Source organism: Octopus bimaculoides, chromosome 3 (genome assembly GCF_046866305.1).
Source record: "Octopus bimaculoides isolate indiv1 chromosome 3, ASM4686630v1, whole genome shotgun sequence".
NCBI classification, from domain to species: Eukaryota; Metazoa; Mollusca; class Cephalopoda; order Octopoda; family Octopodidae; genus Octopus; species Octopus bimaculoides.
The window spans coordinates 143,820,477-143,832,976 of record NC_142930.1 but is presented as its reverse complement, the minus strand read 5'-3'; the positions used below and the strand labels follow the sequence as shown (position 1 = coordinate 143,832,976).

The 12,500-nt window shown below is 34.3% G+C and overlaps 1 protein-coding gene and 1 non-coding gene across 9 annotated transcripts in view; one reads left to right on the top strand and one right to left on the bottom strand.

The window, feature by feature from the left end:
• LOC106884218 (neuronal acetylcholine receptor subunit alpha-10) overlaps positions 1–12,500 on the bottom strand; it is a 1,150,118-nt gene that overhangs the window by 12,143 nt on the left and 1,125,475 nt on the right. The window lies entirely within an intron of this gene.
• Positions 11,623–11,734, top strand: LOC128247464 (U6 spliceosomal RNA). The gene has a single exon (XR_016241300.1). It is a non-coding gene; the product is annotated as a U6 spliceosomal RNA (small nuclear RNA).

Sequence of the window (12,500 nt, the reverse complement as noted above, 5' to 3'; positions counted from 1 at the left end):
CTTATTCTTTCTATTATATTGGCCACCTTTGCCGAACCGCTACCTTTCGGGGACATAAACACACCAGCATCGGTCGTCAAGCGATGGTGGGAAACCACAGACACAAACACATACACACATAAATATATATGCATATATATACTCGACGGGATTCTTTCAGTTTCCGTCACCCAAATATACTCACAAGGCTTTGGTCAGCCTGAAACTACAGTAGAAGGCAATTGTACAAAGTACCACGCAGCGGGACTAAACCCAGGCCCATGTGGTTGGGAAGCAAGCTTCGTACCACACAGCCACGCCTGCACCTATATATATGTATATATATATATATATATATATATATATATATATATATATATATATATATATATATATATATATATATATATATATATATATATATAGATAGATATACACGAATGTGTGTATATATATACGTATATACGTGTATAAATATTTATATATATAAACGCAAATGTGTGTGTTTTTGTCTGTGCGTGTGTGTATGGTTTGTCTAAATGTCGCCTGCTTGCATGGAGAAAAGAGACCAAAGTGCATGTTTGCTCAATTGAATAACAAGTAAATTAACCGCCGACAGCAAACTTTCAAATTTTCAAATCAAACTTTCTCATGAAATGGAAAGACTAGAGAGTGACAGAGAGGGAGATAGAGAGGAGAGAGAAAGGGAGAAAACAGCTGTAGAAGGTATAAACATAAAGCTTAAAGCTTTCTCAGTAAATGTCCTACAAAATAGGACATTTGTTTCAAGGAAATGCCTCACTGGTCGCAGACCCGAGAAACTTGAGTGAAATACTTAGTGAACAACTCAAAAGCGTCCTACGACGCATGCAGTTAAAAATCGAAGCTAATTCTTTAACATTACAGCTCTGCAGACGAAAGCGACAGCCATCGATTATATCAATATTGAGAAGGTACATGTAACATTGCCTACGGGTGAAATGAGCTGTAGCTCAGCGTCTGGTTCCAATGGTTCCCAGGTATTCTCCTGAAGTCATGTAAGCAGGCTTTAGCGAAACCACTACAGATACTTTTCCAGTGTTTCCTAAAAAGTTGAAAGAAGGCATTATATGTAATATCCATAGAAGTGGAGGCAGAGGAGAGGCTAAATGCTACCACTCTCAGCTGTGGTTAACACATAGCACCAAATTAGCAGCGGAGCTTGTAGCGGTTCAACGACACTACTCTAAAATGACTGGAAAAGTGCAGCAGTTAAACTCGACCAATAGGTCGATAAAACTACGAATTTTATTCCTTGGAACAAAAATGCGACAGAAATGTAATAATTACATATAGACAATTCTGGAACGAGTATTTCCCAGTCTCGACATTGAAAGTTATACAAATGTTCGAATTGAAAGGCATTGCATTATAGCGAAGGTCCCGTCCGCCCTATCCAAAGTCACAACCAGGTACAGCAATAACTAAGTGTCCATTGGCTAAAAGCTATTTAATGTCCTGCCAATAAACACTCAGAAACGTACACAACCTACACGGTGTGGACATGGATATCTTCAAAAAGGAACTGGACATTCTGCTATCCACGATATGGGATGAATCAACGGCTCGTCATAAGGTGCAGATGAGGGTTGTAGTGTCAAACTCTCTCATGCAAAAATGGTCCAGTAACCAAAGGCAAAAAATGGGGGAAAATGAGTGGTGATATGGAATACCACCACTCTGAAGAAATCAACCACAGGAGAACGAAATGTAAACCTACAAAATCATTTATATATATATATATATATATATATATATATATATATATATATATATAAATTACGGAGATGTACTTGCATAGCAAGTTACTTAATCTGAGATCGTGTGCTGGAACGAAAACACTTGCAGCGTGGTAGGTGTTTATAAGCCAGTTAAAATAACACACAAAAACTGTTAGATTCACTTCAACATTTAAATTTAACTTATCAAAATATTTTCGTCGCTTTGAGACCGCGACCTGTTCACAGACGACATTCTGCAGCACAGAATTTTGTCAGTGAACAGGTCGCGCTCTCAAAGCGAGGAAAATATTTTGACAAGTTAAATTTAAATGTTGAAGCGAATCTAACAGTTTTTGTGTGTTATTTTAAATGGCTTATAAACACCTTCCACGCTGCAATTATATATATATATATATACATAAAATCAAAATATGCAACAAGATATCAAGAGGTGATGCAATTTATGCAAGGCAACCCTACATTTACTTTGATGTAATGATTGCATTGTTCAATTAAATGGAGCTGCTTGAAACAGTCGTACTGCATTACGTCTTGATATCCTGTTGCTTATTTTGATTTTATTCACCTTGCTTTGAGTTGCACGGACAATGCCGCACTGACTTGGTGCTTCAACTTAAGTACCTAATTCAACTGAATCTCAATTATTTCTATATATTTATACACACACACACACGCACACACACACACACACACACACACACACACACAAACATACATGTGTGTGTGTGTGACGTAAGATCACAAATTGGTTCCATAGATTTGTTTAAAACATGTTATCTCACTTTTACTCAATCTTTTCTCTTTCTTTGTCTCACCGCATACAAACACACCCACTCACGCATATAAGCAAATGTATGAAATAGGTGAGATTATGATTATGAAATTCTAAGGCAACCACAATAAAATATATCGTCACGAAGGGATTTAAGGGATTTCTGCGACATTCTTTCGGAAAGTGATCTGGCAGAAATAAGGAAGATACTTAATCATAAGTTGGTATTGTTGCACAATGTTTTACAAGTACACAACGCATTAACTTTCTAATAATATAGGAATCCATTATATATTATCTGCCACTATAATTAAAAGATATAAACTGCAAACACTTCGGTTATTAGATAGACATCCCATAAACATTTCCGTAGCATTTATATGCACATTCGCACATACACATGTATCTCCAACAGCATCTCTTATTTTGTGTGTAGATATATATATATATATGAGACAAAGTATAAATAATGGTCAGTATGTATAAATAATGAGCAGTATGAAGGGAGAATCATCCCTCTATGATTCATCCACTAACGTAGTATAGCCTAATGAAATGAATGAACGACGATGATCAACAGGATGCCTATGGATACTACGGACTATAATGTAATCATCCCAAGGAAACGGATTCCGAAGGTAAAGTCATGTGACTTGTGGAAACGTGCGTAGCGATCTATTAAATATTTATAAATTGCATCCTAGAATTATTATTATGATATCTATCCTACATTTCATCAGTATAACCATGAAGCAATCCCGAAAAACTGACTCAGTCAGTAACATTAGACGGTAGGTGACATAATGAAATCGATTTATTTGCATTCCCTGAACGTTACCATAAACTAATATATATATATATATATATATATATATATATATATATATATATATATATATATATATATATATATATATATACATCTATATGATTAATGAGCGACAGAATATCGAAGATGAGAGAGATTTTATTTATCAATACAATGTATATATATATATATATATATATATATATATATATATTCAGAGATAACAAAGCACTACAACGTTTATCGTTGGAATGTCATTAGTTTACAGCTGTTTCCATTATAAAATTCGGTGGGCTCATAGTTCAGTGACTGAATAACACGTTTCTGTTCTTATAACCGCTCTGCACTAAGAATTTTTATATCATCGCTTGCGAGATGCGAAAGCCGCGTCTGTTGTAAATCGTATATATATATATTTGCACTCGTAAGCATATATACACACAGTTATATAATAATCGTCATTAATCAATGACTTTTTACGATAAAAGTCAGACGATATCTTTATTGCTAAATACGCAGAAATGTGTTACACAATTCGTCCATTTCTATGTAGAATAAAAACAAGAAATGATTAGCCGTTAGGAATAGATATTAAATCATTACCAACTAAGAAAATTAATCCTCCTCACACTACTATATAAATTTTATCGAGCGCTTATCGTTAGAAAATTTAGCGCAAAGAGAATAATATTTTCAAAATCTATATTAGCTGGGAATCAATGATAGCTATAAATAACAAAACACTGTACATTCTCTTCACCAGATTACTATTACTAATAATTGTTTTATGTTTTTGATTTGCATTTCTTAAAATAGAAATATCTGTGTAAAACAATGTGTTACGAGGTTATACCAATGCAGCAAACAGATTAATTTAAATGAGAACAAAAGAAAATATATTAGAATGTTATCGAAAATATATTTAATTCTGTTAATATTTCGGGTAAAATGCTCCTATACAAATGTGTCATGTGCTCAGTCAATACAAAGAAAATATGATTTAACTTCTAGGGTCTGCATGAGAGCAATTCTGTTTTAATGCGCGGAATTGAAATAATCATTAGATTCTATAAAGATTCCGAAATCTGGTGATGTACAATACACCTTGGATTGCACATCTCGTTAGGTAATTGGGTGTAATATTTCGCTCAATATCATCAGTAATGTCAATAAGAAGGAAAAATAGAGACTTTTCTTAATATTACATAGTCACTATTTGTAATTATTAATTCTACATCAACAGAAGGATTACCTTACTGTATCAGTATGTATATAACGTTAATTCTATTAACATTTGCTACTCTTGAAAAGGAATTCGTTCGTTGTAGAACCTGCATTTGTTTCGCATTTTTTCTTCAGGGTAAAACGTGCCTCCCGTAGCTTATATTCAATTAATCTTCCCAAAATTCAGAAATTTGAATTGCAAAAGTTGAACCCCAACCTACCATAGAGAATAAAATAGAAATGACACCAAAACACAATTTATCATTTTGGTATACATCAATAATGAAACTATGAACTTCATAGCTTCATTAAGTTGTTAGATACCATAACAAAGAGTAAAACAGCGAATCACATGAAAAAGGAAGAAAAATTATTCCCACATAATAACAAAAGCAAATGATTTTTCGGCGTTTTTATATATCGGGTAATTAAAACACTGATCGATGAGCGCGATATTGTTTAGTCATTAATCCTTTGGTTATTGTTCAATGTTTCCAATTTGCTTCACTGTCAACCTGATTATTCTATAGTGAATTTATATGTAGTTTAATAATTGTTGTGTATAATGTGAAATAATATCGAAAATATTGATGTATCGATATTGCGTAATAAGAAGTACTGCATCTTGATTTCGTACTGATAACAATTTCATACCTACTTCTACCCGGCGCTATAGCTAAAATATATTTTGGGTAAACATCCATAAAACTAGTCAGATATTTATCTACATCTCTGCTCACGAATTGCGAACAAAGCTACTCTAGTACGTTGCTCTAATATGGCCCTATCCAAATAGTTAAATCAAACGCTAACAGAAAAAGGGATTGCTAAATAATTCATACCCTCATATTGCTTTTGGTACACTGGGATCTTATATGACGTTGTCAAATATAATTTGTTTACAGCTATATTAGTTTATTTTCTGACTAGCAGTAAAGGTATTCAAATAATAAACAGCCTTCTGTATCGAACGTCCTGTAAATCAATGCACATTGTTCATGTCTAACACAGTCTTACATTTTAGGAGCGAACACAGTCGATTATGAAACTTTGTACATGACAAGTGCATTATTTTATTAATCCCAGGGGTATCAGAGACGAAGTTCACCTCGATGAGATATAAATACAATACATAAACACTACTATCTAAATACTAAATATATTTTCTCCGACGCTATGATGATTGTACGGTTTCTGTACAATTCAAACTTACCTACCTGCTTGCCTGCCTGTCTGCCTGCCTGCCTGCCTGCCTGCCTGCCTGCCTACCTACCTACTTATCTACCTACTTACCTACCTACATACGTACATACATACGTACATACATACGTACATTCATACATACATAGAAAAATTATGATTCTCAAAACCTGAAAGAAAAAGGTTGATTAGAAGACTACAGATTCAAGCCATCAATGGAACTGTAAAGATATGTAAAACTTTCCCAAAATTTATCACATAAATACATATGCATGCATCTAGACATAAAAACGCATCCATAAAACAAACATACAAATCTGCGCATACACTAACACCAAATACTGCACACACACACACATATGCACAAATACCTAGATGATGTTGATAAAAGTTCCAATGAAGGAGCCTTGAATCTATGTTAGAGTCCGGATCTTTCTTTATGGACAAGAAATACAGAAATGAAACTGATTGATAACATACATACATACATACATACATACATACATACATACATACAAGCATATGTATACGCATGCATAGAAATACGTATACATATAAATATATGTACGCGCATATATGTGGATGTGTGTGTTTATATATATATATATATATATATATATATATATGTGTGTACACACACACACACTCACACACACTCACTCACACACACACATACACACGCATATAAATGGATTAGCGGTGATATTCGATGAAAGACGTTAGAAATGGATTATTATTAATTTGTTGCACCACACAATTAAATAAATAAAACTCATTGAATGCTACAATTTTTTGTTTAAAATATTTCAATTTTAGAATCCTCTCAAACTTGCAGTAGTTCATAACCTTGCTAAAACATCGTAAATCACCACACATTCTTTGCGGTTTGGGCTGAAACGGTCTTCCCTATGTTAAATGTAAAATGTTTAGCTGGAAAACTATGCTCGGCAGATTCGAACACAAGTAGATTTTAACAACGCATTTCAGAAACCCATGTAACAGATTTTAAAAGTTAATTATAACAGTATTATTTTGTCTCATCTCTCGTTTATTAATTATTCCAACTGCCACTCGAAATCATGAAGTTCTTAAATAAATGCAAAAGCTATTGATAAAAATTATCATACTTCAGACAGGAAAAAGAAAGGGAGACCGATGTATAGAAACGAAGTCATCATATTATCATTTATATTCGGATTAAATCGGGGAAAATCAATACTACAGCTATGCCGGTCAGAATTGTCTTCTCACGTATTGAAAAACGTTGCAAAGTTAGTAAATTTTTGGAGATTCTCTTTGAAAAGAATAACGATTTTTGTTGAAAAATAACTCGTTATTGGCTTGTTTTCCTATGAGGATCTCAAGTGCCAAAACGAAAACATGAAAACGAATGTTTTTTTGCTTGTGGTGATACGATACAGATTCTGAATAATTATTTTCTTTCTTTAAAGATACATTATGGGCTGTATGATTCTGACGTTTTCTTTTGACGCAACTAAATTTAGTATCGTACAACCTTTATCTTACTGTACTCATAATATTTCCCAGTGATTTTTGCACTCACCGTAATTCAATTTGCGCAGAACAATTCTCTTGTGTGTATCTGCAAGACATATTCAATAAGTATAGTTTCTAGAAACCTCTGTTGTTCATCGGTTCTAATTTTTTGTCAAAACATGTCAGAGATGCATTTCCGCTTTATAAAAAATTTCCGCTTTATAAAACTTCGGGCTACTTTTGTTCTCAATTTAGTTTTTGTACCTCTTCTAAGAATTGAATTTAGTGCATATTACGACGTCGTATTGACACCAAATATAATTTTTCTAATAGCATAACCAAAATATGGGATGGTTAGTAATAGAGGACTAATGCTAAATATGTTTAAATTTTTACTCCCATAATCTGATTTTCCCTAGCCACTATATCCTTTATTTATTTATTTATTTTATCTTCTGATTTATATTTAAAACATTGCCGCTTAAATGTCTGGTTATAAAATTGGTCAAAACTTTTGCAAATCACTAATGAAATTGTAGTTTTCTGAGGCAACGTCATTCACATTTTACAAAACGTGTTCATCATAACCATTCATCTCATAGGAATTGGAGTACCAACGATAATGAAATATAAATTAACTACGCATCTGTAAGTTTAATTTCTAATGCAAATTTTAATTGTTCATGTAAAAAATTGCTCAAATATTTAGTCTTTCAGGAAATCAGGTCCTACACTACTGTCCGTAAGCCATTTCCGAAATTAAAACGGATGATTCCAAGATAATTTTATAAAGTTTATATTGCGTATGCCAGAAAATTTAATGACATCCAAAATCTCTCTCTGAATCTCCCTCAGTCTCCTTCGCACACAGTTTCCTCTCTGTCTCAATTTTAGATTTATGAACATATGTAGAGTATCTTTTTGGTGCATTAGTGTAGAACTTTATAGAATTCGAATCGAACTATTAACGGCAGAACCAATCAAGTGCCGACCCTTAAACATATTACACACATGCTTACACACATGCACACATTGGCACACGCACAAATACTCACATACATATATACACACTCACATCTGCGTGCACTCTAATTTAACCGTACGAATATGTAATTTAAAATACGATTATGATGGAAGATTGTCATACATACATACTTGCACAATCCTTATACATACATACATACTTGCATAAGTCTTATACATACATACATACATACATACGCACAGACATAGACACGCATTTACACATACCTACCTACCTACCTACCAGCCTGCCTGCCTACATACCTGCTTACCAACCACCTCTCTCTCTTTCTCTCTCTCTCTCTATCTGCATCTCTATCTCTATCTCTATCTCTATCTCTTTCCATCTCTCTCTATTTGCTTCGTACGTTTATCCTCTCATTTCCTCATATGTGTGCATTTGTGTATGTGTATGTGCATGTATGTATATGGGTGTATTTGTATGTGTGTGTGTGTATGTATCTCTGTGAGTGAGTGCGCGTGCGAGTATTGTCTGTTTGTGGGTGGGTGTGTACGTACGTGTGTGTGTGTATGCTTATGTGTGCATGTATATACATGTTATACGCGATAAAAATACATAAACGTCTGACGTCGTAAAGGATGTTCTGCCGTAAATGAGACCCTGAAAAAATCCGGCTGAAAACGCCAGCGCTAGATACTGAACGGCGAACGTGATGATAATAATATGATGATGACAATGATGACGACGATGATGATAAATGACGAAGATTATGACGACGACGACGACGAAGGCCAAAATACACTGCGTTAGTATTTATGCTACACATAAACATCCTGTTTCATACATACCAATCTGTTAATCCATATTTCTGTCTTACCGCGTCTAGCTACATAAGTTAGGCTGGCAATTATCAATACTTTTGTTTATAGATAACATATAACGCGTATAAAAGCCAATAGATGTCCGAATGAAATTTTGTTTTATGCCTAGTATTACCATTTTATGCAACAGCAACTCTATACTTTCGGCAGTTTTAGTTTACGTTTCAGACATGTTGGATTTTGTTAACACGTAGCATAATTCGAGGCTTAATGTAATCTTCGTTTTATGGCCAAGTCAGAAGACGAAGGGGTGCGCTAATGATTATGCGTAGCGCCTCAGATCTGAGACTGGTGAGAAGAGGGGAGACGGTTAGCTTCATGTAAGAGACTTGTCTCGAATACTGCAAAAAAAAAAAAACCAAAAAAACCAAAGACTAGATTTTTCTTGATGTCACCCTCAAGTGCTCCACACGGTGTTGTGAGAACAGAAATGGCCTCTATGTCGGTTTCACAAGAGTTTCGGTTTGATATAGTCTCCTCTTCTTCTTTATCGTCGTCGTTGTCCTCCTCCTCTTCATCGTCATCGTCATCATCATCATCATCATCACCATCATCATCATCTCATTGAGGTCCTAGACACAGTCTAAAATGCTGAAAATACCTACCGAATATTTATGACACCACTTCATTGTCCGTTAAATGAGATAAATTGGATGATACTTTACTAGATATAATGGCCCAGGTAGAAGGAATTGTCAACGCGGAAGTGTTTTTTTGCATATAAATATATGCACGATTAGGGTATAAAGGGTTAAAGAATAAAAAAAAAACTGTTAAAAACTATAGAAATAGGAAATCTGACTGCCGACCGTTGGTGCTGCGCCCTCAGTTGCTGTCAGAGAAAGAGAAGGAGAGAGAGAGAAAAAAATTACTAAGAAATAGAAGTGCGGGATGAAGTTTCCCTTTAAGGGGAGAGAACCGCTCATGTTTTATGATTATTTTTCTTTTACGTTATTCTTGTAGAAATAATTTATCTATTGGTAATCAAAAGAACTTAGGCTACTGATATAATTTCTGTTTACACAAATTTTTCTTAACATTACTAGACGCAGGTATAGCTGTGTGGTTAACAAGTTCCCTTTCGATCCCATTCCGTGGTATATTGGGCAAGTGTCTGCGGGCCGCCTAGTAAAGGGAAAATATTTGGAAGTACGCCGAAGCCGAGCTGTTTGAAAGACCCTGAACGAGGCCGCACAAAAAATTATGCCCGGTTGCATATGCAACTGCTCCTATAATGGTCAGTGGAAATACGTGTAGGTACTCGTAAGAATAAAAATATGCTGTATGACATTGTAAAATAAAACGAAAGGAAATAATATTTTGAGGATATACCAGTCTTCATATTCCCCATAATTATTGCTAATATACACTCGAGGTAATATTACCATCCAGAGAAGCGAACACGGAATTACGCATGGGAGGAATGAGTGACAGCTTCTAGTTTTCATAGACATTAAATATCAATCGAAGCGGTTATATATATATATGCAGTGAATCACTAAATTAGTAAATTCAATAATAGACCAATTGCTCATTACTAACAATTGTGAATGGTAAAATAAACTAAATGCAGTTTATCTATATCCACGGAGGTTAGCCAGCATTATTAACCAGTAAAAGCGAATAAGTTACCCGCTAGGATTGAATATCCGTATTAACCAAATTTGCAAACTTGCACACGCGCACACACACACACACACACACACACACACACACACACACACACACATGAATGAGGATTTCGATTGATTTGATCAGTTAAATAAAATGATGAAGTTCTAATATGTATAGAATTACTATTTTGATATAAATATTTGGTGTAAGAACTGGTGTGTGTGTGAACGTGTGTACTTGAAAGTTTGTGTTTGAACATCTGTTAAAATTCATATGTGGGGTATATTTGCGTGTGCATATTGCCCAATTGCCTTAGAACAGGGGTTTTCAACCACTTTTTATCTATGAACCCTTTTTATTACTATTTTATTCTGACGAACCCCCATAGTCATTCAATGTTTAAAACTAGATTTACAGAAACTTCTTTCAAAATTCCTTTTTGTTTTTCACACATTAACTTGTGTAGGATGAACAATGTCAAACGTTAGAGAAACAAACCTAACTGTTTCTTGCAGTACACACCAATACATAAATCTAAAGCAAAATTTTTCAGGGGCCCTTATAATACTATTGTGCAAATTGTTATTTTGAGGACCCCTCGGAGGCTTTGTGGAGCCTGGTTGAAAACTACTGGTCTTAGAAAGACATTTCAATCCTTCTGTATCGGATATACGTGAAATTCCAAGAGTTTAGACCGCATTTCTATGCGCCGAAGTACCTTTGTGAAAACTTAAACGTTGTCCTTAAACAAACCTGGCCTCCTGCCTAGATATTTAAACCACTATTTCTGTTTCTTTTTATTTTCATTTTCTTCATTATTTTTATTCTCTACCATCGTGTATTTATTCCTTTATTTATTGTAGTCTATTATTTTAATTGTATATATTGCACAAGCAATACATATGCTAGAAGAAAACTGGAACGATAGGGAGAGGGTTAGAATGGACCTTGCGTAAGGATGAGACGCATATTCGTGATACGTTCAATATTTTCAATAACAGATGTGCATATGTGATGAAAAAAATTGCTTCCGAACGATATGTTTCCAGGTACATTCCACTGTGTGGTACACTGGTCAAGTCTCTTCTGCTGTAGCCTCGAACCTACCAAAGCTCGTCATATATATATGTATATATATATATATATATATATATATATATATATGGAGATTTCACGAAAAAACAACAGACGAAGACAGGTGGTGTAAACAACAAATGGATGTATTAGTATAAGGCTCGGTAATAGAGAAGGTCTTTAATGTTTCGAGCCTACGCTCTTCAACAGAAAGGAACACAGAAAGAAACAAGGGGAGAAAGAAATATGTGTAGTGGTCAGCGATCTATCATATCAGTTGTGTGTGTATATGTGTGTGATGTGTAGTGTGTACGTGTGCATGTGTTGGTTATGTCTGTGCTTGTCTTCCACTACAACTTGGCAACCGGTGTTGGTGTGTTTCATCACTGCAACTTAGGGTTCAGCCAAAAGAGACCCGATAGAATAAGTAACTGGCTTTAAAAATCATGAACACTGGGGTCGATTCATTCGACCAAAAATTTCCTCAAAACGGTTCCCGATGATTACAACAAGTAGAAGATACAAGTTAATAAATATCTATTTTTAAAAAATACTATGAGATTTAGAAAACATACTTATGAGATAATATTATTTTTTATTTTATCATTAATATTTGATTTTAGTTTATTTATATTATTCTATTTTATTCGTATATTCTTATATGCACTCCATATATGGTAATTCT